The sequence below is a fragment of the Pogoniulus pusillus genome, chromosome 41 (genome assembly GCF_015220805.1).
Source record: "Pogoniulus pusillus isolate bPogPus1 chromosome 41, bPogPus1.pri, whole genome shotgun sequence".
NCBI lineage: Eukaryota > Metazoa > Chordata > Aves > Piciformes > Lybiidae > Pogoniulus > Pogoniulus pusillus.
Genome location: NC_087304.1, coordinates 5,069,879 through 5,094,214, shown reverse-complemented (window position 1 = coordinate 5,094,214; position 24,336 = coordinate 5,069,879). Strand labels below are relative to the sequence as shown.

Genomic DNA, 24,336 nt, shown 5'->3' with positions numbered 1-24,336 from the left:
ACACTGGCCAAGCACCAGACCATGGCACTCAGTGCCCCAGCCAGGCTTGGCTTCAACACATCCAGGCACAGCCACTCCACCACCTCCCTGGGCAGCCCATTCCAATGCCAATCACTCTCTCTGCCAGGAACTTCCTCCTCACATCCAGCCTAGACCTCCCCTGGCACAACTTGAGGCTGTGTCCCCTTGTTCCGTTGCTGCTTGCCTGGCAGCAGAGCCCAACCCCACCTGGCTACAGCCTCCCTGCAGGCAGCAATCAGCTCTGCCCTGAGCCTCCTCTGCTGCAGGCTGCACCCCCCCAGCTCCCTCAGCCTCTCCTCCCAGGGCTGTGCTCCAGTCCCCTCCCCAGCCTTGCTGCCCTTCTCTGGGCACCTTCCAGCACCTCAGCATCTCTCTTGAATTGAATCTGTGCATCAGTCTCTCATGGGCAGTGTGTCCTGATCCTACACCCTCCCAAAATGCTCCAGCAAGGGCAGTGTGCCCATCCTGCCCTGCGCTGAGCACCCGCAGCGGAAGGTGCAGCGCTGGCAGCCAACGGGCAGCCAAAGGGGCTGGTTTGCCTTTGTCCCTAGCAGGACCCCCTGCCTGCTGGAAAAACACTTGGCTTAGGAGAAATGCCTGACCTCTTGCTAACCTCCTTCCCCTCTCCCTCTGCACGAAAAGGGAAAAAAAAAAGGAAAAGAAAAGAAAAAAAAAGAGAAGAAGAAGAAAGGGAAAAAGGAGAGGGGGGGGGGAAAGGGAAAAGAAATCAACCCAAGCCCAAAGCAGAGGCTGTGGCCAATCCAAGGAGGGTGAGAGCTGGGCACCATATCATTAAAATGCTAAAAATGAGCGTGCTGAAAACAGACACAATTGGGTATTTAAAGCCCTGAATGAAAAGAGTGTGTGTTCGCCGGCCCCAGCAGAGCTGGTCTCCCAGAGCCCCTGGAAAATATGTGGTCAAGCCCACACCGTTAACTTTGTGCTTCTGGCTTGTAAAGTGACTGTGAAATGCTGGGGGGGGAGTGTGGGCATGGACCCCATGCCCCTGCCAGGCTGGGGAGGAGGATGCCCATGCCCTGCTGGAAGTTTGCTCTGCCAGTTGGTTGATGTGCGTTGGGTAGAGGCTTGGGTACACCCTGAGCCTTCTGCTGTCCTGCAGTGAACTTCATCCCAAAGTGGTGCTCAGCACAGGGACCTGTGTGGCCTCTGTGCCACTGGGAACCCCTCTGCTGCAGAGCAGGTGGCATTTGGAATCATGGAATCATTTTGAAGGGACTCAGAATCATGGAATCCTTTTGCAAGGATTTAGAATCATGGAATCATTTTGCAGGGAGTTAGAATCTTGGAATCCTTTTACAGGGATTCAGAATTATGGAATCCTTTTGCAGGGACTCAGAATCATGGAACCCCTTTGCAGGGATTTAGAATCATGGAATCCTTTTGCAGGGATTCAGAATCATGGAATCCTTTTGCAGGGATTCAGAATCATGGAATCATTTTGGTAGGAAAAGACCTTTGAGGTGGTTGCATCCAACCATTCTCTAACTCTGCCAAAGCTGTGGCTAAACCCTGGCCCTCAGCAGCACGTCTCTGCAGCTTTTAAACCCCTCCAGGGATGGGGATTCAGCCACCTCCCTGGGCAGCCTGTGCCAGGCTTTGAGAACCCTTTCAGAGAAGCAGTTTCTTCCAGTACCCACTTTGCACCAGCTGCACCCCTCTTGCTCTGACACTTGTGGTGTGTGGATGGAGACATGACCCACAGAGACCTGCTTCAGCCTTGCCCCAAATCAACCACAAACTGACTCCTGCATGAACCAACCCCCAGGTCACTTCAGGGCTGCTGGCATCATTTTACTTGCAGCATTTAACACCTGGGCAGCTTGGATTGCTGGAGGCTACCAGCTCTGGTGGCCAGGGCTGAGGGTGCTGAGGTTCTCCAGTGGTTTATGGTGTTGCCTTTATGTGGAAATGTGGATCTCTGCAGCCACGGTCCAGGATGGGTTTGCCACATCCCAACTGGTCCTCGGGCAGAGGTTGTGGCTGGTGTTTAGCTGCAGGTTGACGTCGGCCACAGCGTGGGACGTGGGAGGGTGAAGGCGTGCAGGGGTGATTTTGATGCAGGCACTTGGGCTCCCCTCCTGTGCACAGAGCAGAGGGAACCTTCTGGGTGCAAAATGCCCCTAAAATGCCTCCTCCTGGGGCAAGTATTAACTGCCAGGCTGGGCTTAGCTCCAGCAAGCAGGAGGAGATGAATCAGACACTTAATGGCAGAACCAAACCTCTCAAAGTATTAAAAGCAACCCAGCTCCAGCAGGCTCCTCTCTGCCATCCAGGGAGCCCCAGCAAGAGGCAAGCAGCAGAGATTTGAAACCAAACTGGGATTTTTTTTCTTTGGGGGGGGGGGGGGGGGAGGGAGGGGGCAGGGGTCTGCCGCTCCCTTCCTCCCCCCCCCATATCTCTTGGCTGCCAGCCTCTCCGAAGGGGAAGTTTTACCCCGCCTCCCGCGGTCTCGGATGTCAGGTTGGCAAGAAAAATCCCATCTGTTTTCAATCTGGATCCTCACTTCCATCCACCCAACCCCTTCTCTCCTCCCCTCGCTCCCCCGCTCCCAGCCCCCAGCGCTGGCGTGTGCGCCAAGCAGCCCTCGGTGACGCTTTCGGTTGGGTTTGGGGAAGGGGGGGGGTTGGGATTGGGTTTTTTTGGTTATGTGTGGGGTTTTGTTGGGTTTTTTTTTTCCCTTTCTCCTTTTTTTCCCTTTAAATGTATTTTTTTTTCCCCCTTCTAAAAATGTCTGTGGCCTCCTTTGCCCCTTCACATCCCCCTCTTCTCCCAGGCACATGCTCCAGCGCAGCCCTCTCCACGCTGCCAAAGAGCCTCTCTCTCCTCTCTCTCTGCACTCAACCCTGCTACGGTCTCTGGCTCGGAGAATTCCCAAATGACCTCAGGATTTTCAACCCTTTCAGGGAAAAAAAAAAAAAAAAAAAAAGAAAAAAAAATGTGGAAGGGGATAAAGAAAAAAAAAATGAAGAGGGAAGGGAAAGAATTTTGTTGTGATTCTTGTTTTGCGTTCGGGGGTTTTGTTTGGTTCCAGCTGCTTGGAACGGTTTGGCAGAGAGCAAGCACGGAGCGTTGGGTTCCTGCTCAGAGATAAAACAGAGGCAACTCGAAATCCTAGAGGGAGGCCATGAGGAGAGGTGGATACGGAGCAACTGGATCCTAATCTCGGGAAGGAACCCCCTTTGTTTTACCTCCTCCTCCTCCCCTCCGCCGTCACCTTTCTCTTCGCTGTCCTCTCTTGCTGTGTTATGTCTTATTTAAACTCTAAAGTCCTCCAGGCTAGGAATTATCTTCTCCCTTTACAGATGGCTGCGAGAGCTTTTGCGTGTCTGCAGAGCTCCATGAAACATAAATGAAGGAGGTTGTGGCTTTTCGCGTTGGATTTTCTCTTCCTTTATGTAGTTGTTTAGGGTTTGGGTTGTTTGGAAGGGTTTGGAGGTGAGAGTTTATCTGATGGCAGAGCCAGGTCCGAGGTAGCGAGGACCTGATGGGTGGCGTTGGGCTTTGTTTTGCCGAGCATCCCGAGGTGGGGCTATGTCAGCTGCACCCCCATCTCTTGTGGTTCTCGGCACCGGGCTGGCATGGGGCCACTCAGTGCTGCCCCATCTGCAGGGTTTTGCACTTCGGGTGAGGTTTGGAGGGCTGAGAGGGCAGCCCTGGCTTCTGCTCGGGCGGTTTGCTAAGGGGAGTGCCCGGGCGCTGCCGTTTGGAGGTGTCTGTGTGCCAGCAGCAGTGCCTCAGCTTCCCCCTGCGGCCAAGCGCTGCCAGAGAGCGGCTGCCCCGTGGGGGACGAGCTAATAGTGGCATGGCCGAGGGGGCTGGGGGCGCAGTGCTGATGCCCTGGCAGGAGGACTTTGGCTTTTCGGTTAGGGGAGTACTGTGTGCGCCGTGAGCTCACGGCTGCGAGCGAGGGGACCCAAAGGGACCCGTACGGGCAGACGGACCTCAAACGGGTGGGCAGGCTGGAGCGATCCCAGAGCCAGGCTGGAGCGGGGGCACCCCGAGGCCAGGCAAGGGAGCACCCCACAAGCCCCCAAAGCCAGGGGCACCCTGGGGCCGAGCTTCCAGCGGGGTCTCCTCGGAGGCCTGGCTGGGCTGCAGCGTTCCCCCGGCCCGGGCCTCCCGCTCCCCTCGGGCTCGCTGCCCCCATGAGCCTCCCCCCGCCCCGCTGCTCCGCTTGCCTGGCTCGGGTTGGGCCCGGCCCCGCCCCGCCTCCGCCTCCCCCCGCCCGGGCTGCGCCGGGTTCCTCGGCGGGGTCGCGGCGGCCGTGGGCCCGGAGGCGGCTCGGGTGGGACGGCCGCTCGGTCCCTTCCCGGTAAGTGCCTGCCCCAGCCCCGCTCCCCGAGGGCCTTCTCTCGCCCCAGCCCCTCCGGCACCGCGACGAGACCGGGGACAGTGGCGTCGGTTCAGAGATGCGATAGTTAATGCAGTTTGGAGAAGGGGAAACGCAAACCCGCGACAGAGCCTTCCCCCGGGGAGCACTCAGCGCGTCCCCGCGGCGTCGTGTGCGGGACGGACCCGCGGCTGGAAGCGGGGGTGGGGAAAGCATCGAGGAGGCTCCGAGGGTCGGGAGCGCCGCCGTGGCCGCCGGCAGGCTGCCGCTGCCCGCTGCTGGGTAAAGCGTCGGAACCGCCGGTTCCGAACCGCTCCGCTGGGCTGGCGCCGTCGGGGAACTGCAGTAGCGTAGCCGGGTTGGAGGGCAGCGTGGGCTGGAGCGGTGCTCGGCAGCTGGAAAGGGAATCCCCCTCCCCTGCTTCACCCTTTTTTCTTCTCCAGCCAGTGGCTCACAGAAGCGATTTGCTGCAAAACAAAGTGTTCAAAACCCCTCATCCAGCACCCCCCTAGCTTGGGCTGGGCGATACAAAGGGTCGGGCGCTCCACTTCACTCTTTTTTTCTCTAAATTACCCTTTTTTACTACACGTCGGTGTTGGTTTGTTAGGTGGTGGTTTTTTTTATTCCCCCTACTGGAAATGCCTTTTATTCTTTAATGAGTAAAAGGCAGCCCAAGGCTGCATCCGTTGCCTGCGCGATGCTCTGCGCAGCTCGGGGCAGGACACAGGCTCTGAGCGTTTGAATAACCTCACCAAATTTATTCACTCTACAAAATTTATTCACTGTAAACATTGCACAACTTCGGTGCTTGCTCGCCGGGATTCAGGCGCTCAGTTCTGTGTGAGCTGTTAGCTGTTCTACTACTGCTCAAGCTGCAGACTGAGGGTTTGGCTGAAATGTGTCATTTTAGAAACGTTAAAAGGGAGGGGGAAAAAAAAACCAAACCACCAAATGTTCGTTTTGCTATGGGGACTGTGTGGATGGAACCTTCCCCAGAAATAGTCACGGTTTATCCTTTTCTGCTCCTCTCCTCACTCTAGCAAAGGCAAAACCACTTTTATGTGGCAGGTAACTTTTAACGTGGAGGCTCTGACTTTGAGTTCCCAGCAGTTGGTCTGACTGGAGGCAGTTAGAGGAACACTTGAAATTAAATTTAACTTTATCTAGCTGGCTGGCAGAGAATTTTCCTGCAGTTAAGGGAGAGAAAGGAGGAGGGGGGGGGGAAGGGAAGTAAAGATTAAGCTGATGGTTGCTATATATATGAGAAGTAGTTTCAAACATTAACATTATGGCTCATCCCTTAAAAAAAGCAGGAAAGAAAGGTGGATTCTCAGTGCTTTGTAGAGCTGCATCTCCCTACCCTTTCATTTCCCTTTTCTGGAGAAGAAATCAGAAATTTGGGTGCTTTGGGCTCACCACACAGACAACAGAGGAGCTGAAAAGAGCTTTTCTTAGAGGAATAAACCATCTGCACTGGGGCGATTTGCTTCTCTCTCTCTGTGTAGCCCACCCTTGGTCTGCTCCTGGTTGCAGAGGTCCTCCCTGGGTTTTTACCAGCCTAAAGAGATATATTTCAGGCTGATGGTGTTGGTTGGGGGTTAGTTGTTTGGGTTTTTGGTTGGGTTTGTTGTTTGTTTTTTTTTCCTCCCAGCAAAACGGAGGAAGTGAAAAATCTGCATTTGAGCTAATTGAGCTATTTTAACAGTTTCTGCCTGATTTGCGTTTGCTCTAACGCAAGGAGCGTCTGGAGTTGATTGGTGCCTTTCAGGCCTCCCTCTCACTGCTGGTGGAGGAGGAGGGTGTTGGGATGTGGGCTGGAGGATGGTGAGTAAGGCTCCTTCAGGCAGCAGCTCTGGCTGAACGATGTGGTCTGCACCTGGAACTGAGCAGAGCAGCACTGGAGCTGCTCTTCCATCTTTTTGCTTGTCCTCCCTGGGGTAAAACCCATAACGCTCATCATGCTTCCATGGTACTGCTCTGAGAGCCTGCCAAGTAGAAAAGAAGGTACCTGTGTCCTTTGTCAGCTTGGGAGTGTGTTGTTGGTCCCCGGTGCAGAAAGAGGTACATCACCTCCAGGAGAAGTGCAGGAGCTCGTTCCAGATCTGTCTGGCTGTGCTCAGAACTGAGTGCAGCAGCACTGGAGCTGCTCTTCCATCTTTTTGCTTGTCCTCCCTGGGGTAAAACCCATAACGCTCATCATGCTTCCATGGTACTGCTCTGAGAGCCTGCCAAGTAGAAAGGAAAGTACCTGTGTCCTTTGTCAGCTTGGGAGTGTGTTGTTGGTCCCTGGTGCAGAAAGAGGTACATCACCTCCAGGAGAAGTGCAGGAGCTCGTTCCAGATCTCTCTGGCATTCAGAGAGGGGGAGCGTCAAGACTCCTGCTCTGCAGTCCTGCTGCTCTGCAGCCTCCTCCCGCAGCCAGAAGGCAGAGCAGTGACACTTCCAAGGTGTTGAAACCACAGAAGCTATGCTTTTGACTTGGAGAAGAGGTATAGCCTTTTTTTTAGGGGGGGGGAGATGGAGGTGGAGGTACCAACATCAGCCAGCTGAAGGTTCAGTGTGCAAAGAGAGAGCAAATTTAGTCTCAGGTGCTAAATTCCTGCAAAGGTGACAGTTGCAGCAGGTATATGAGGAAATCCCTCACGACCCTGCAGAGCTGGAAAAGCAGGATATGGTGTTTTATTGTGTTTCTTAACCTTGATCACAGCAAGTTTCAAACACTCTCTTTACCCTGGCTGTTGAATCTGGCCTGTGGGTACAGATTCTTGTACGGCAAAGCTATTGCAGTAGATTTAATCTCTAAGGAGCGTGCCAGAAAAACAGCCTTGGGGAAATGGCAATCTGCTGGCTTCCTCCTCTGTGAGATGGGAATAGTGATGCCTGACTCCGGCAGGGAAAGCGTTTCAGGGTCTGCCAGTGAGAAACACACAGCTTGAAAAGCCAAGAAAGGAGTTGAGGCATGACTGAGGTGTGCCCAGGCTCCCAGTACTCAGCACTGCTCAGGCCACACCTTGAGTGCTGTGTCCAGTTCTGGGCTCCTGAATTGAAGAGAGATGTTGAGGTGCTGGAGGGTGTCCGGGGAAGGGCCTGGAGCAGAGCCCTGTGAGGAGAGGCTGAGGGAGCTGGGGGGGTGCAGCCTGCAGCAGAGGAGGCTCAGGGCAGAGCTGATTGCTGCCTGCAGCTGCCTGCAGGGAGGCTGTAGCCAGGTGGGGTTGGGCTCTGCTGCCAGGCAGAAGAATAGCAATAGAAGAAGAGTGATAGAAGAAGGGGACCCAGGCTCAAGTTGTACCAGGGGAGGTTCAGGCTGGATGTGAGGAGGAAGTTCCTGGCAGAGAGAGTGATTGGCACTGGAATGGGCTGCCCAGGGAGGTGGTGGAGTGGCTGTGGCTGGAGGTGTTGAAGCCAAGCCTGGCTGGGGCACTTAGTGCCATGGTCTGGTTGGTTGGGCAGGGCTGGGTGCTAGATTGTGCTGGCTGAGCTTGGAGCTCTCTTCCAACCTGGTTGGTTCCTGCGGCAGGTCGGCAGTGATGCCAGGAATGGTGCCAGCAACTCTGCTCTGGCTCCAGTGTCCCTGGCTGCTCTGTGTGGGTGCAGGCCAGGAAATGAGCAGCAGCAAGGTGTAAAGGAGAAAACTGAGGCTGCATGATCCCATCCCTGGTGCCTTTCTCAAGGGCTGCCCCGTGGTGCCAGGTGTAGGAGTGACAAGTTGTCTGACACCAGTCCACGAAGAGCTGGATTGGAGCCACTTACTTGTTTCATGCTGGCTTGTGTGCAGCCCTTGCACAGTGACAGCTTTGTAGATGCTGCTCACCTGGGCTGAATTTTTAAGCAGTCACCTGGAGATGAAAAGAGCTCCTGCCCATTACCACTCCCTCCCTGAGCCATCCCCTGCCCTCTGTTTGAAGAGATTTTGAAGCCCAGGTATGTACAAGGCTGTACTGTCGGACTGGACAGAGGTTGGCACATGTCTTGTGGCACCAGGGCAGGGCAGTCATGTTACATGGGAGTTTACCTCCTGCTGCCTTGGCATGTGGGAAGAACAAACTGGTAAAATTAGGGCCTGTGGAAGGTGTGAGACAGTGTGTTTGTTCAGATGCTGCTGGTGGGAAAACATCTGTCGGGAGCTCCCTTTGAAGGAGTAGCTGCCCTTCCAGAACTGGTTTTGTAGGACTGAGAGCTGTTACTGTAGGTCAGACCTTCTGAATCAGGAGGCACCAGGGAGCTGAGATGGACTCAAAGCATAGAATCATTAAGTTTGGAAAAGACCTCCAAGATCATCAACCTTCTGCCCAGCTCCTCCATGACCACTAAACCATGTTCCAAAGAGCCACAGCTGCGAGGGTTTTGAACACTTCCAAGGATGGTGACTCCTCCACCTCTCTGTGCAGCCTGGTCCAGTCCCTGACTGCTCTTGGAGCACAGAATTTTATCCTGACAGCAAACCTAACTCTCCCCTGGCACAGCTCAAGGCTGTTTCCTTTTGGTCTGTTAGGTATTTGGGAGAAGAGGCCACCATTGGCCTCTCTACAACCTCCTTTCAGGTAGATGAAGGTTTTGATGGAGAGATTTGGTAAAGAGATCTACCAGGCTGAACCCTGAAACCCCTTTAGTCACCTCCAGAGTGGTTTTGCCTGAGCTCCTGTATGCTTGGATGAGTTTGGGTTTAAAGAACCCTCAGAGGACAGCTTGTTTGTAAGGCTGCTTTCCAAAGAATGGTTTGGGTTGGAAGGGACCTCCAAAGGTCATCCAGTCCAACCCCCCCTGTAGTCAACAGGGACATCCTCTACTAGATCAGGTTGCTCAGAGCCTTGTCGAGCCTGACCTTGAGTACCTCCAAGGATGGGGCCTTAACTACCTCCCTGGGCAACCTGTTGCAGTGTTCCACCACCTTTATGGTAAAGAACTGGTTCCTAACATCCAACCTAAATCTCCTCCTTCCCTAATATCAAACCATTGCTCCTCATCCTATCACTGCAGACCTTTGGAAGCAATCCATCTGCAGCCTCCTTTTAGCCTCCTTCAGATACTGGAAGGCTGCTTTAAGGTCTCCCTGGAGCTTTCACTTCTGCGGGCTGAGCAAACCTCCTCCTGTCCTCATAGCAGAGGTGCTCCAGCTCACTTTTCCATTTCTCCCTGTCCTAATTAGTGCTTTTATTAACACTCAATAAGTGCCTTGCAAAGGGGAAAAAAACCCCTTATTAAAATCTCTGCAGAGGGAGGTTTTAGTTTGCAGCCACAGCCTCAGCTCCCGAGCCACAAGCTGCCTTACCTGCTAATTTTGCCTCGCTATCTCTTTACGATAAGGCAGGGAGAGCAGCAGCCTTGGCAGGGGAAGGGAATTGAGGCCCAGCCTCCTGTTGATGGTGATTCTTAAATAGTTCATTTGGGGCCTAATGCCTCCTTTTTACACTTGGTTCTCCATTACAAACAGATTTGCTGATAATGGCAGCGGTGCCATTCAGATGGGATCATTACTGTAATAGCAGCCGGGATTGTTATGGAATTGGTGTGTGGAATTTATGGAGGATCGTTGTAATGACACAAGTAATGCCATAAATAAAGGGATGCTGTAGCAGCAGCAGCACTGAACCTGGGTGGAAGAGACAAAATGACAGTTTGCAGGCCCCCCCCCCACTCTGAGTCTCCATGCCTTGAGCCCTGCCGTCAGGAGTTGTTGCTGAGGATCTGTGCCTGCAGAGGAGTGAGGTGGGAGTATGGGTGGCTGAAGGAGGGATGGAGGAGAGCCTGTTCCCATGGCACAGGGATGCTTGAGATATGGGAAGGAGGAGGGGATGCTCATCTTGGCAGCCCTCTGAGCATCTTGGTGGCATCCTCTGGACTGGCTCCAACAGTTCCATGTCCTTGTGTTGGGAGAGCAGCACCCAACACCCCCTCCAAAAGCGTCTGCACAGGGGTGGTGCTGCCTGTTGGAAGATGCTGGGAAGCATTCTGTGCCCAGGGGGCCAGGAAGGCCAGTGGCATCCTGGCCTGGCTCAGGAGCACTGTGGCCAGAGTTGGAGGCTCAGACCCATATGTAAAATCTCTCTGGGAGATTTCACGTCTGCTGCTGCAGGGAGCTCAGCTCTCCAGGAGGCAACTTCGGGCCTTTGGTTGATGTTTTAGGGCTCCACATGTGTCAGAACCGTTGGATGGGTTCAGGACTGGATTGGAGTGGAGCTGGGAGGGAAGTGCAGCCTCCTCCTGCCAAACCTGAGCCATGAGCAGCAGAGATTCAGCCGCAGCCAGACAGGGTTTTGCTTGGGTTCTGCCCCTGGACTGAGATCTGCACTTGGAGCTGGGTTTGCCCATGGGCTGAGTTCTGCACTTGGAGCTGGGTTCTGCCCTTTGCTGAATTCTGCACTTGGAGCTGGGTTCTGCACTTGGAGCTGGGTTTGCCCATGGGCTGAGTTCTGCACTTGGAGCTGGGTTTGCCCCTGGACTGAGATCTGCACTTGGAGCTGGGTTTGCCCATGGGCTGAGTTCTGCACTTGGAGCTGGGTTCTGCCCATGGGCTGAGTTCTGCACTTGGAGCTGGGTTTGCCCCTGGACTGAGATCTGCACTTGGAGCTGGGTTTGCCCATGGGCTGAGTTCTGCTCTTGGAGCTGGGTTCTGCCCCTGGACTGAGTTCTGCACTTGGAGCTGGGTTTGCCCATGGGCTGAGTTCTGCACTTGGAGCTGGGTTCTGCTCCTGGACTGAGTTCTGCACTTGGAGCTGGGTTCTGCCCCTGGACTGCGTTCTGCACTTGGAGCTGGGTTTGCCCATGGGCTGAGTTCTGCACTTGGAGCTGGGTTCTGCCCTTTGCTGAATTCTGCACTTGGAGCTGGGTTCTGCACTTGGAGCTGGGTTTGCCCATGGGCTGAGTTCTGCACTTGGAGCTGGGTTTGCCCCTGGACTGAGATCTGCACTTGGAGCTGGGTTTGCCCATGGGCTGAGTTCTGCACTTGGAGCTGGGTTCTGCCCATGGGCTGAGTTCTGCACTTGGAGCTGGGTTTGCCCCTGGACTGAGATCTGCACTTGGAGCTGGGTTTGCCCATGGGCTGAGTTCTGCTCTTGGAGCTGGGTTCTGCCCCTGGACTGAGTTCTGCACTTGGAGCTGGGTTTGCCCATGGGCTGAGTTCTGCACTTGGAGCTGGGTTCTGCTCCTGGACTGAGTTCTGCACTTGGAGCTGGGTTCTGCTCCTGGTCTGAGTTCTCCACTTGGAGCTGGGTTCTATTCCTGGGCTGGCTTCTGCTCCTGGGCTGGGTTCTGCAGGTTCTGCCTTTGGGCCGGGTTGTGCCCTTGGGCCGGGTTTTGCTCGCCTGCTGGCTGCATGAAGACAGCTCTGTCTGGGCTGGGTGTCAGGCAGGGCTTTTGCAGGCACAGCCTGTCCCTGCCGCACGCCGCTGGGACTGCCTGTGCCTGCCAGCACGTTGCTTCTCCCCGTTTTCTCTGCGGGAAATGTGGGAAAGCTTGAAATTGCGTTGGTGAAATAGTGGTGGGGGTTGAGACTGGAAACTGCCCAGCGGGAGGAGGCTGATGTGAGCAGCGTGCCCTGAGAGCAGCAGCGAAAGCACCAAACCCCCAGGAGGAGAAGGGAGAAGGGCAGGAGGGGTGAGGGTAACCAGCGCCTCGCCCAAGTTGCCGCTGATCCTCCTCCCCACTTTCCTTTCTGTAAGCAGCTCCCTGGAGCTGAGTGCGTTGCCTTAAAGGGCAGGCTTGCGGTGGGGGTTTAGCAAACGCAGATAATCCAGATGGCTAATCTGGAGCGGGGTTTGGCCAGCAGAATCCTTCTGGCAGGCGGTGAGGAAGGAGGATGCCGGGGAGAGGTTTGCAGCAGTCGTCTTTAAACAAAGTCGTTGCTAATGCTGCTTCAGCCCCTGGTGTGGACGGAGGAGCACAGATGTCTTGCTTTGGGGGTGGGGGTGGGGGTTGGATTGATTGATTGATTTGGGGTTTTATTCCTTTTTAAATAAAATCCCTTTCGTTTCCCATCGGTGAGCTCTGGTTAGAAATCCCTGAGCTAAGAGGAGCAATCGTAACCCCCCCCTCCGGGGTCTGGGATGCGGCTGGATGGAGTTTTGCCCCAATGTCCCCAGGGAGGGATGTGGTCCCCTCTGGGGCAGGCTGGTGCCCAGCAGCAGAAGGGTGCTGGGCTGTGCAGGAGGGTTGCTGAGCTTTGAACTCGCTGCTTCTTTGCCCGGGGGCCCCATCGGGACAGGGGTGATAGGGCGACTGCTTTTTGATGCTTGGCGCTGTCTTTGTCAGTGGACATCTGGTGCCAGGATTGCTGCTGTCGGGGCTGGGGGTGGGCTGCAAGGCCAGGGAATTTGATGGATTAGTGCGGTTGGAGGGCTGGGGGAGGGGGACGGGGTAGGGTTTCAGCTCTTGCTGCAGGTAGAGAGAGAATTTGGGGATTAGGAGCACTTTCCTGCGAGCCTCGAAGGGAGGAGGGTTGGGAGAGGGGGAAGGGTTTTGGGAAGGAAACAGCCTTCCCATTTTTCCCAAGGAGATGACATTGGTGCGGGCTGGGAGGCAGCACAAGGGAGATGCGAGTGCAGGGGATGAAGAAAAATCCACAGCAAATCTGGTGCCAGTCTGTCCCCCCCCAGCTTTGTAGCCCCTGGGAATCCTGCTTGCTTGTGCCTGGCCTCGGGGTCACTCGCTTCATTCCCTGCTGCTTCCTAGGGATTCAGTAACCTCCTTCACTCCCCAGAGATCAGCTTAAATTAAAACTTTATCCTTTGCTTAAGGAAGCAAGCAGCAGCCTCTCCCCATGCTCTGCTACAGGATCTGGGTAGTTTGCCTGTCCCTGTCACCAGATGGGCTGGGTCGGGAATCAGCAGCTTTGATGCTGCTGGGGCAGGAGGAGGGGGATGTGAGAGACCTTCTGCCTCTGAGCTGTGTGAGTGAAGGGTAGGAAAGAAAATCCTCGTTTGTTTTATTTCTTCCTTTAAAGCTTCCCCTGGGCAGACATTTAAATGTGCTCCTGCTGGGAAGATGGCTTTGAGGGTAGGAGCAGGCTCCTGGGGGTATTGCCAGGGTGCCTGACACAACCCTGCCCTGTGTGCCTACCGTGTGTTGGTGCACATTGCCCTGTGCCTTGTCTGCCTGAAAGAGCAGGAGGCTTTGCAGGGTGGCAGTGCCCACTGGGAACTGATCAAAATGGGGACCTGGCTGACAGTCGATGGAACAGGAGGCAGCAGTGTGCCCAGGTGGGCAGCAGAGCCAATGGCAGCCTGGGCTGGCTCAGGAGCAGTGTGGGCAGCAGGACAAGGGAGCTTCTTGTGCCCCTGTGCTCAGCACTGCTCAGGCCACCCCTTGAGTGCTGTGTCCAATTCTGGGCTCCTGAATTGCAGAGAGCTGCTGAGGTGCTGGAAGGTGTTTGGAGAAGGGCAGCAAGGCTGGGGAGGGGCCTGGAGCAGAGCCCTGTGAGGAGAGGCTGAGGGAGCTGGAGGGGTGCAGCCTGCAGCAGAGGAGGCTCAGGGCAGAGCTGATTGCTGCCTGCAGCTGCCTGCAGGGAGGCTGTAGCCAGGTGGGGTTGGGCTCTGCTGCCAGGCAGCCAGGGCCAGAAGAAGGGGACCCAGGCTGAAGCTGTGTCAGGGCAGGTTGAGGCTGGATGTGAGGAGGAAGTTGTTGGCAGAGAGAGTGATTGGCACTGGAATGGGCTGCCCAGGGAGGTGGTGGAGTGGCTGTGGCTGGAGGTGTTTTAGAGGAGGCTGCATGAGGCACTTAGTGCCATGGGTTAGTTACCTGGAAGGGGTTAGGTGGTAGGTTGGACTGGATAATCTTTTCTAACCTGGTTAGCTCTGTGTTTCTGTGAATAGCCCCAGTGGAATCCCCTCTGACCAGTGCTGTGTTGGAGGCTCAGACCCATGTGTAAAATCTCTCTGGGAGATTTCACGTCTGCTGCTGCAGGGAGTTCAGCTCTCCAGGAGGCAACTTTGGGCCTTTGGTTGATGTTTTAGGGCTCCACATGTGTCAGAACCGTTGGATGGGTTCAGGACTGGACTGGATTGGAGTGGAGCTGGGAGGGAAGTGCAGCCTCCTCCTGCCAAACCTGAGCCACGAGCAGCAGAAATTCAGCCTCAGGCAGGGAGCTCCCTGCTTGTGCTGTAAAATAAGGCCTCATGGATGATCTCCTCTTTTTCCTCCTCTTTTTCCTCCTCTTTTCCAGCAGAAATTGAGCACATTGATGATGAGGAGGGGCAGAAAGTTGAGGTGCAATGAGGGAAACTTGGGGGCTGAGATGAGTGAGGTGCTGCAGAGCATGAGAGACACCTGAGGGGTTGTTGGAGGGTCTGGGGCAGAGGATCTGTTGCCTTTGCGTTGCTGTAGCCCTGTGTCAGGGTTACTGAACAGCCTTTCAGATGCTGATTTCTGCCGTGTGGAACAAAGTGGTGGCTAAGGGCCGTGGGGATGCAGCAAGTCTTGGTGCTTGCCAGGTTTTGGGAGTCAGAGAGCCTTAAAACATTGGTCTGGGAAGAGGAAAATGAAAAGCAAGGGATAAAGTTACCTCTGCCGTCCTGGGAGTGTGTTTGTTTGAACTTTGGGGGAGCAAAAGGTGGAAAATGTGGGGGGAGGGAAGAGAGGATGGAAGGGGTCCCTGTGAAAAGGCAGTGAGCAGCTGTGGTGTTCTGTGAAATGGGAGCTGCTGGGGTTCAAAGGGTCATTCACTCACCGAGACCTGGGGGCTGTGCTGGGGCTGAGAGCTCCAACCCCAAGCTTGCAGAACTTCAAGCTGCAACTGAGGGAGGTAACTCCTGCTGGAGATGAGTCCTGGCAGCCAGGAAGGCTCTGGTCTCCCCAGCCCCTCTATCACAGTATCCTGTGGGTGCTGCTCCTGGGGTGCTTTGGTGCCATCCACATCATAGAATGGTCGATTGAAAAGTTGCCTATTTGCTTGCCAGTTTCTCAGTGTGAGTCACAGAATGGCTTAGGTCAGAAGGGATCTCAGAGTTCATCTTCTCCAACCTCCCTTTCAACTAGACCTGATTGCTCAAGGCCTCTTCCAGCCAGGGAGGAGGCATCCACAGCCACTCTGGGCAACCTGTTCCATTGTCTCCCTACCCTCAAACTGAAGCACATCTTCCTTGGCTCCAGCCTAACCCTGCTCTCCCTCAGCTTCAAACCATTCCCCCTTGGCCTGTCGCTGGACACCCTTAGGAAAATCCCTCTGCAGCCTTCCTGTGGATCCCCTCAGGTGTTGGAAAGCAGATCAATGGGAGTTGATCTTAGGAATTGATTTGAATGGATTTGGTGATTCGGTGTCTTGGCTGCCCTGGGCTCCTCTGCAGGCTCCCCCATAGGCTGTCCTGGGCTCCCCCATAGGCTGTCCTGCAGTCTGCCCTGGGCTGTCCTGGGCTCCCCCATAGGCTGTCCTGCAGACTGCCCTGGGCCCCCCTGCAGACCCCCCCACAGACTGCCCTGGGCTCCCCTGCAGACCCCCCCACAGACTGCCCTGGGCTCCCCCACAGGCTGCCCTGGGCTTCCCCATAGACTCCCCTGCAGACTGCCCTGGGCTGCCCTGGGCTCCCCTGCAGACTCCCCCACAGACTGCCCTGGGCTCCCCTGCAGACTCCCCCACAGACTGCCCTGGGCTCCCCAGCAGACTCCCCCCACAGACTGCCCTGGGCTCCCCTGCAGGCTGGCAGAGCTGTGCTGTGGTCCCTGCCCCACCTGGCCCACTCCTGCTTCAGTTCCTCTGCCCAGCAGTGGTGTCTCAGAGCTAGGAAAAGAGCTTCCCCCGGCCAGGTGATTCCTCTGAAGCATCTGCTGTTGGGTGCTGCTGCTCCAGACGGATCACCCTTGCTTGCCTGCAGCCCGACGTGCTTGATGGCTGCAGCGCTGCCTTGCTGGAGGGGAGGGAATCGTAGTCCATTAGCAGGAGTCCATTCCTCTTCCCCAGGCGGAGCTCTCCCCGTCCCTCGCAGCCAGCCTCGGCGTGCCATGAAACACTCACTCGACAGCTCTCTCCCCAGCAGTATCCCGGGATGAGTGATGGGCCTGCTCCCTGCTTTATGCACTGCCCTGAGAGGTGGGAAGGTGTAAATCTCACCATTCAAATGATTTAGCCCCAGGTGCAGTGGTGACTCAGAATGGATTTCCAGCCCTGCTTCTCCCTTGTGCCAGCAGTAACTGCTTGCTATAAAGCAGGAGAAAATTGCAGCCTCCTGAGTGCTGGGAGGTGGTGAGGCTGGGGAGGAGGAGGGGGGAATGTGTGGCTGTACCTTTCTCTGTCCCAGGGTACAGGTTTGTTGTGGATCCTGTGTACTGCAGCCAGTTCTGGAGCCCTTATTGCAAGAGGGATGTGGAGATGCTGGAGAGTGTCCAGAGCAGGGCCAGGAGGATGCTCAGAGGCTGCAGCAGCTCTGCTGTGAGCACAGCCTGGAAGAGTTGGGGCTGTGCAGGCTGGAGCAGAGGAGGCTCCCAGGGGACATTGTTGTGGCCTGCCAGGACCTGAAGGGGGCTCCAAAAAAGCTGGGGAGGGACTTTTGAGGCTGTGAGGGAGTGGCAGGAGTGGGGGGGATGGAGCAAAGGTGGAGATGGGGAGAGTGAGGCTGGAGGTGAGGAGGAAGTTGTTGAGCAGGAGAGTGGTGAGAGCCTGGAATCACATTGGGTGCTTCTGTGCTCCACAACCTCCCTGGAGGTGTTCAGCACCAGGATGGATGAGGCTTTGAGCAACCTGTTCTAGTGGGAGGTGCCCCTGCCTATGGCAGAGGAGGTGGAACTGGCTGAGCTTTGAGCTCCCTTCCAACCTAAACCATCCTATGATCCTTCTGTGCCTCTGGGTGACTCTTCCCAAGCTGTGCCTGTCCCTAAGCAGGGAGCCACAGGGCACACAGCTTCCATGAGGTTTAATAGGGAGGATGAGTGACATGTTCAAAGTGGCTTTAGGTTTTATGCAAAGCCAATGATGCTTAAGCCAGCTGCTGCATTTTTTTTTAGCATCTTCAGCAAGTTTTACTGGGCAAAACAAACCAAAAACCCTTTGGAAAGTGTCTCAGGTGATTATTTTGGCAGAGGTCAAGCTGGTGGGAGTCATGGTGGGGGGGGGGGGGCTCATGAGATGCTTCACACCTCATTGCCCCTTTGGGCAGTAGATTTTCTTCTCTCCTGCTTTGAGTCCTTCTCATAATTTTGTCATTTCCTCCCCTCCTCCAATTTTATGTCTGGAGAGCAATGAACATTATCATCAACACGTTTGGACTGTCATATTTTTTAACAGATCAGTTTTACTTCTTGGTTGGTTCCTTGGTTTGGCTTTTAGGATCATAGAGTGAGTTAGGTTGGAAGGGACTTTAAAAGTCATCCAGTTCCAAACCCCCTACCATGGGCAGGGACACCTCCTGCTAGCCCAGGTTGCTCCAAGCCTCATCTAACCTGATCTTGAACACTCCCAGGCTTGGAGCCTGCACAGCTTCTCATGGGCAACCTGTTCCAGGGCCTCAGCACCCTCATGGGGAAGAACTTCTTCCTAATGTCTCACTGAAATCAAGCTCAACTCCTCCTTGTCCTGTTGCTAGACTCCCTTGTGAGAAGTCCCTCTGCAGCCATCCTGTAGCATCCCTTCAGGCATTGGAAGGTATCTGGGTCTGTTCCTGTGTGACCTGCCCTAGGTGACCTTGCTCTGGCAGGGGGGTTGGACTGGATAACCTTCAGAGGTCTCTTCCAGTCCCTGTCTTCTGTGATTCTATAAACCCCAAAGACTCAATCCTTGAGGCTTCACAGCATCACAGAATGTCAGGGGCTGGAAGGGACCTGGAAAGATCATCTGCTCCAGCCCCCCTGCCAGAGCAGGATCACCCAGAGCAGCTCACACAGGAACACATCCAGGAGGGTTTTGAGTATCTCCAGAGAGGGAGACTCCACAGCCCCCCCGGGCAGCGTGTGCCAGGCTCTGGCACCCTCACAGGGGAAAAATCCCTCCTCAGGTTGACATGGAACCTCCTCTGCCTCAACATCCACCCATTGCCTTTTGTCCTGCCACTGGGCAGTTCTCCTCCTGTGGCAGACATGGCCTGGATGCTTTTTCCTCAGGGAACCCTTAACCTTACCTGCATTCATTTGCCTGTTTTGAACTCCAGGAACAAAACCATGCCTGGGATTACAGGAGAAAACCTCCACATTTCCTCTTCTCTGCCTCTTTTTGTGGGCAGGCAAATAGGAAACATTCTTGGTTCAAAGTGTTTCAGTGTTAAAAGTTTATGGAGCATTTAACAAACTTCTTTTAGTGGGCAGTAGTTTATCCTGCCAGCAAACAGCCAAGTGTCACATCAAAGCTGTGCTCTTTGCTTGCTTAATGGCACAGTCTTTAGTGCTGCTTGGGTTTGTCTTGGGTGGCACAGCTCTGCAGGGCTCTCTCTTGTCAGGTTTTATCCTCTCCCTCCCCTCCCCTTTTTCCCAGGTCTCTGAAAAGATAGATTATGAGGAATGATTTAAGGCCCACAGTTCAAGCCAGAGTGGTTGGATTTGGTTTTACCTTTCAAGTGAAAAAGACAAGCAAAAGGCAAATCATGGTGGGGAGAGCACTTCAGGGGGGGGTTCTCCCTGCTGGGCTGGGAGAGCAGAGCAGAGCAGCAGGATGAGATCTGCTCTCACTCAAGGCAAGGAGAGTTCTGACATAGAATCATAGAATGGTTTAGGATGGAAGGGAGCTCAAGGATCAGCCAGTTCCAACCTCATGCCATAGGCAGTGACACCTCCCACTAGAACAGGTCACTCAAGGCTTTATCCAACCTGGCCCTGAACACTTCCAGGAAGGTTGTGGAGCACAGAATCCAACCTGGTCCTGAGCACCTCCCTAGGCAACCTGTGCCAGTGTCTCACCACCCTCACTGCAAAGAACCCTCTCCTAACATCACTTTCAATCTCCCCTCTGCCACTTCAAACCCATTCCTCCACCTCTCATTCCCAGGCCTTGTCAGTAGTCCCTCCCCAGCCCTCCTGTAGCCCCCTTCAGATCCTGCAAGACCACTCCAAGGGCTCCTGGAAGCCTTCTCTTCTCCAGGCTGTAGAGCCCCAACTCTGCTGAGGCTGAGGGAGCTGGGGGGGTGCAGCCTGCAGCAGAGGAGGCTCAGGGCAGAGCTGATTGCTGCCTGCAGCTGCCTGCAGGGAGGCTGTAGCCAGGTGGGGTTGGGCTCTGCTGCCAGGAACCCAACAACAGAAGAAGGGGCCCCAGGCTGAAGCTGTGTCAGGGCAGGTTGAGGCTGGATGTGAGGAGGAAGTTGCTGGCAGAGAGAGTGATTGGCATTGGAATGGGCTGCCCAGGGAGGTGGTGGAGTGGCTGTGGCTGGAGGTGTTGAAGCCAAGCCTGGCTGGGGCACTGAGTGCCATGGTCTGGTTGGTTGGGCAGGGCTGGGTGCTAGGTTGGGCTGGGTGAGCTTGAAGCTCTCTGCCAACCTGCTTGATTCTGTGATTCTATGAACTCACTCAGGCTGTCCTCATAGCAGAGCTCTCACAGCTCTGGAAGGATTTCTCTCCTAAGACAGGGATGGGTTCCTCAGCTGAGGTTAGTGGAAGTCAAGCCAGAGCCACTGACACCATCAGGGGTCTGGTCTACACTTTGGTGTCTTTTGCCTACATTTTGGGATTTCCTTCTCCTCTGGACTAGAGGAGGATGAACTTTGAGGAGCTGTGCAGGGACTCTCCTCTGCCCCAGTGCTTGAGACTGCAGTCATGTCCCAGAATCACAGAATGGTAGAGGTTGGAAGGGAGCTCCACAGATCATCCAGTCCAACCCCCTGCCAAAGCAGGATCACCCAGGGCAGGTCCAACAGGAACACATCCAGGTGGGTTTTGAAAGTGTCCAGAGGAGACTCCACAACCTCTCTGGGCAGCCTGCTCCATGGCTCCAGCACCTTCACAGTGAAGTGTCTCCTGGTGTTGATGTGGAACCTTCTGGGTTCCAGCTTGTGCCCACTGTTCCTTGTCCTGTCACTGGGCATGAGCCTGGCACCTTCATCCTGACACCCACCCCTCAGATATTCATAGCCATTGATGAGGCCTGAGGAGGAGTCCAACAGCAGGATGGGGAATATCCTGGGGCTTGGGGTTCTCATTTCTACTGAATCTGAACTACAGGGGAGTAAAAACTTGATAGCAGTGTCTAGGAGATGCAGCATAAAGTGTCTGAGTTACTTGGCTGTAGATTTGATTGTGGTAATGCAGAGAGATAAAATGATCTCCACGTGGAGGATCTATTGAGTAGCAAAGGGTTTGTGGAACTCCATAAATACTGAAACCTGAGCTGGATCAAGGGCTCCCTGTAGCATCCTTCATCATATTCCTTACAGTGAGGTTAGGAAGACACTGGAACAGGTTGCCTAGGGAGGTGGTGGATGCCTTCTCCCTGGAGGTGTTCAAGGCCAGGTTGGGTGAGACATTGAGCAACCTGGGCTGGCTGGAGGTGTCCCTGGCCATGGCAGGAGGATTGGAATTGGATGATCTCTACTCTGCCCTGCAGAGACCTCATCTCGAGCACTGCCTTCAGTTTGGGGCTCTCCAGTTGAAGAGGGACAGGGATCTGCTGGAGAGGCCAAAGCAGGGCTATGAGGATGATGAGGGGACTGTGGGACTGCCTGGTGAGGAGAGGCTGAGGGCCCTGGGGCTGCTTAGGCTGGAGAAGAGAAGACTCAGAGGGGATTCAATCAATGTTCATCAGTATCTGAGGGCTGGGGGTCAGGAGGGGGGGACAGGCTGTGCTCACTGCTCCCTGGGCTAGGACAAGCAGCAATGGATGGAAGCTGCAGCACAGGAGGTTCCAGCTCAGCACAAGGGCAACTTCTTGTCTGGAAGGGTCCCAGAGCCCTGGCACAGGCTGCCCAGAGAGGTTGTGGAGTCTCCTTGTGTGGAGCCTTTGCAGGCCTGTCTGGATGTGTTCCTGTGTGCCCTGAGCTGGATTGGATGGTGCTGCTCTGGCAGCGGGCTTGGATTTGATGCTCTCCTTGGGTCCCTTCCAGCCCCTGACATCCTCTGGTCCTGTGATCTTTAAGATCCTTTCCAACCGTTCTGTGATTCTGTGACTATCCTGACTGAAGGTGGGAAGCCTCCTCTCAGGCATGTCTTCGAGCTGGGATTCTTGAGGTTCAGCCCCTTGTGAGGGGTGTGTTGACACGACCCTGGGTGTGATTTCCATCCCACTGCCTGCATTTTGGTCTGGGTTGCTTGGGAAATTTCCCGTAGAGTGGAAGACAGCAGAGAATGCCTTATTCATGTTGCTGTGGCGTGTCAGCAGCAGTAACCAGCGAGCTGCTCTGTGAGAGAGGCATGTAAACAAGTTGGAAACCAAACTAACCTGGCTGCATCATTAAAACCCAAGCCAGTGTGGAGCAAGAGGAGGAAATTCCATTTGGAGCTTCTAACGCCAAGGCTCTCGCATGTCCCTCCCGTGATTTATCTAATTGCTTTGATGGCTTGATGGAATTACAGCCCTGCATTACACCAAGGCTAATCAATCAAAATCAAGCCTGTTTACCCCTCTGCTGCAGCCTGGCTACGAAGCAGATTATGTCAGGGCCTGAAGTCTTCCTGAAGGTTGCTTTTCCTCCTGAGTTTCGGCTGTGATTTCAGGGTCTGATACCTGAGCGAACCTGACCTCACCTCGCAAGGCTTCGGGACGGTTGCTGCCTCCCAACTGGGGCTGTACCAACTTGCTCCTTCTCCTGGTGCATGTAGGAACGTTTCTGCCTAAATATGCAGTGGGCTTGTTTGTTTAAACAGCACAGAGAGCTCAACCACAGCCAGGAGGCAAAAGGTGCCAGCAGCACAGCTCCTTGTGAGGGCTTGGAGGCTGCAGCACTGCTCTGGGAGGCAGGCTGGGAGTTGGCTGGGGCTGCTGTTCAGCAGGCTTGTTCCCCACCTCGTTTTGCTGCACGAGTTGGTTGAGTCTCAGTCCCTGACTTTAGAGGCATTTCTTTGCCTGGTTACCAAATGTGCTGTTGTAAAATGTGGAATCTTGTGGGGGTTTGGTTTTTTTTTCTGGGGGGGTTTTTGCTGGAGTGAAAATTCAAAGCAGGCTTCGCAGCCAGCCGTAGCAGGGGGTAATGTGTGCTCAGCAGAGGTGCTTCAAGGCATGACTTGCAGGAGGTGATCCTGTTTCCCGTGGCATAGAGCACACTCAGCCTTTCTCTGCTGCCCACCCCTAGCTTTTGGTCCCTTTAGCTAAAGGCAGAGGTTTCTCAGGGCTGTTTGTGAGGCACAGGGGGGGTTTAAATGGCTTCTGTGGTGGTGCAGAACTGGGCTGAAGGTAAGAGAGCCCTGCAGAGGGACCTGGCCAGGCTGGATGGGTGGGCAGAGGCCAAGGGGGTGAGACTGAACAAGGCCAAGTGCAGGGATCTGCACTTTGGCCACAAAAACCCCAAGCAGCACTAGAGGCTGGGGCCAGAGTGGCTGAGAGCAGGCAGGCAGAGAGGGAGCTGGGGGTGGTGGGAGAGAGGAGCTGCAGAGGAGGCAGCAGTGCCCAGGTGGGCAGCAGAGCCAATGGCATCCTGGGCTGGCTCAGGAGCAGTGTGGGCAGCAGGACAAGGGAGGTTCTTGGCCCCTGTGCTCAGCACTGCTCAGGCCACCCCTGGAGTGCTGTGTCCAGTTGTGGGCTCCTGAATTGCAGAGAGATGTTGAGGTGCTGGAAGGTGTTTGGAGCAGGGCAGCAAGGCTGTGGAGGGGCCTGGAGCAGAGCCCTGTGAGGAGAGGCTGAGGGAGCTGGGGGGGTGCAGCCTGCAGCAGAGGAGGCTCAGGGCAGAGCTGATTGCTGCCTGCAGCTGCCTGCAGGGAGGCTGTAGCCAGGTGGGGTTGGGCTCTGCTGCCAGGCAGCCAGGGACAGAACAAGGGGACACAGCCTCAAACTGTGGCAGGGCAGGTTGAGGCTGGATGTTAGGAGGAAGTTGCTGGCAGAGAGAGTGATTGGCATTGGAATGGGCTGCCCAGGGAGGTGGTGGAGTGGCTGTGGCTGGAGGTGTTGAAGCCAAGCCTGGCTGGGGCACTTAGTGCCATGGTCTGGTGCTTGGCCAGGGCTGGATGCTAGATTGTGCTGGCTGAGCTTGGAGCTCTCTTCCACCCTGCTTCTACTCAGAGTCCCTTCCCCCTTCTCCTGCCAGGTCCTGAGGAGAGGGAGGTAAAATGGAAGGGGATCAAAGGGCTGTGAGTGCAGTGCCTCATCCCTCACCCCACTGCTTATCCCTTGGCTGCAGCATCTCCATCTCTGGCTGGGGGGAGTTGGTTTTGCATCCTTCCCTTGCAGCTCTCCCTATGGCTTCTCCCCGGAGAATCCCAACTCCTCTCCCTCCTCGCCTGGCTGCGAGGGGATCGCAGCTGCCGAGTAAATGTTAAGATAATAGTGTTATTACGGAGTAATTATACTGCAAGTTATTGAATTAAAAGTGATGAGACTGCCTGCAAATGCTGAATGGGGAGAGGAGGGAGAGGCTGGGTGGGAGAGCACAGAGCAAGGAAGGTGGAGAGTAGAGAAAACCTCATAAATATCCTCTTGTCGAGAGCCCTTCGCTGCCGGGACCGGGGCTGGGAATGAATGGAAGGGAAGCTGGCAGAGCTAATAAATAAACCATTTCTCTGAGAATAGAAAAGGGGAGGTGGATGTGTGTGGTGTGTTGGGGAATAGGAGGGGGGGGATAATTAGAAACCGTGGCCCTGTGGTTTTGTGTCTGCCCCGGGGTGGAATCTGCTCAAGCGCTGCGCAGCGGCGATAAAACAGGGAGACAATGCGGAGCTGATGTCGCACAGTTGTTCACTTTGGAGCAAGGAGCTGCTGCTGCTGCTGCTCTGCCTCTCTGGGGTTGGGGGTTTGGTGGTTTTTTTTTCCTTTCCTAGGGGAGGGGACATTAATAATTTAAGCTTTGTGTTGGAAAACTTCAATAAGTGGCTCCATTCCTCCTCCCCCCCCCAAGCCTTCCTCGTCTCTAGCTCTGGCTGCTGTGGCGGTTTTCTCTCTGTGGTTGTCAGTGTGGACTTTACAGAACTTTAGTCCCTCT

The 24,336-nt window shown here is 55.0% G+C and overlaps 1 protein-coding gene across 11 annotated transcripts in view; it reads left to right on the top strand.

The window, feature by feature from the left end:
* The window catches only part of PTPRS (protein tyrosine phosphatase receptor type S), a 217,066-nt gene that overhangs the window by 25,270 nt on the left and 167,460 nt on the right, over positions 1 to 24,336 (top strand). Inside the window, exon 1 of one of the 11 annotated variants that reach the window (XM_064175407.1) lies at positions 4,090 to 4,354. The exons of the other annotated variants lie outside the window; for them this stretch is intronic. The gene's annotated coding sequence lies outside the window, so the exon portion shown is untranslated. Of the gene's footprint in view, positions 1 to 4,089; positions 4,355 to 24,336 lie in introns of those variants that run through there. 11 annotated transcript variants of the gene reach the window in all.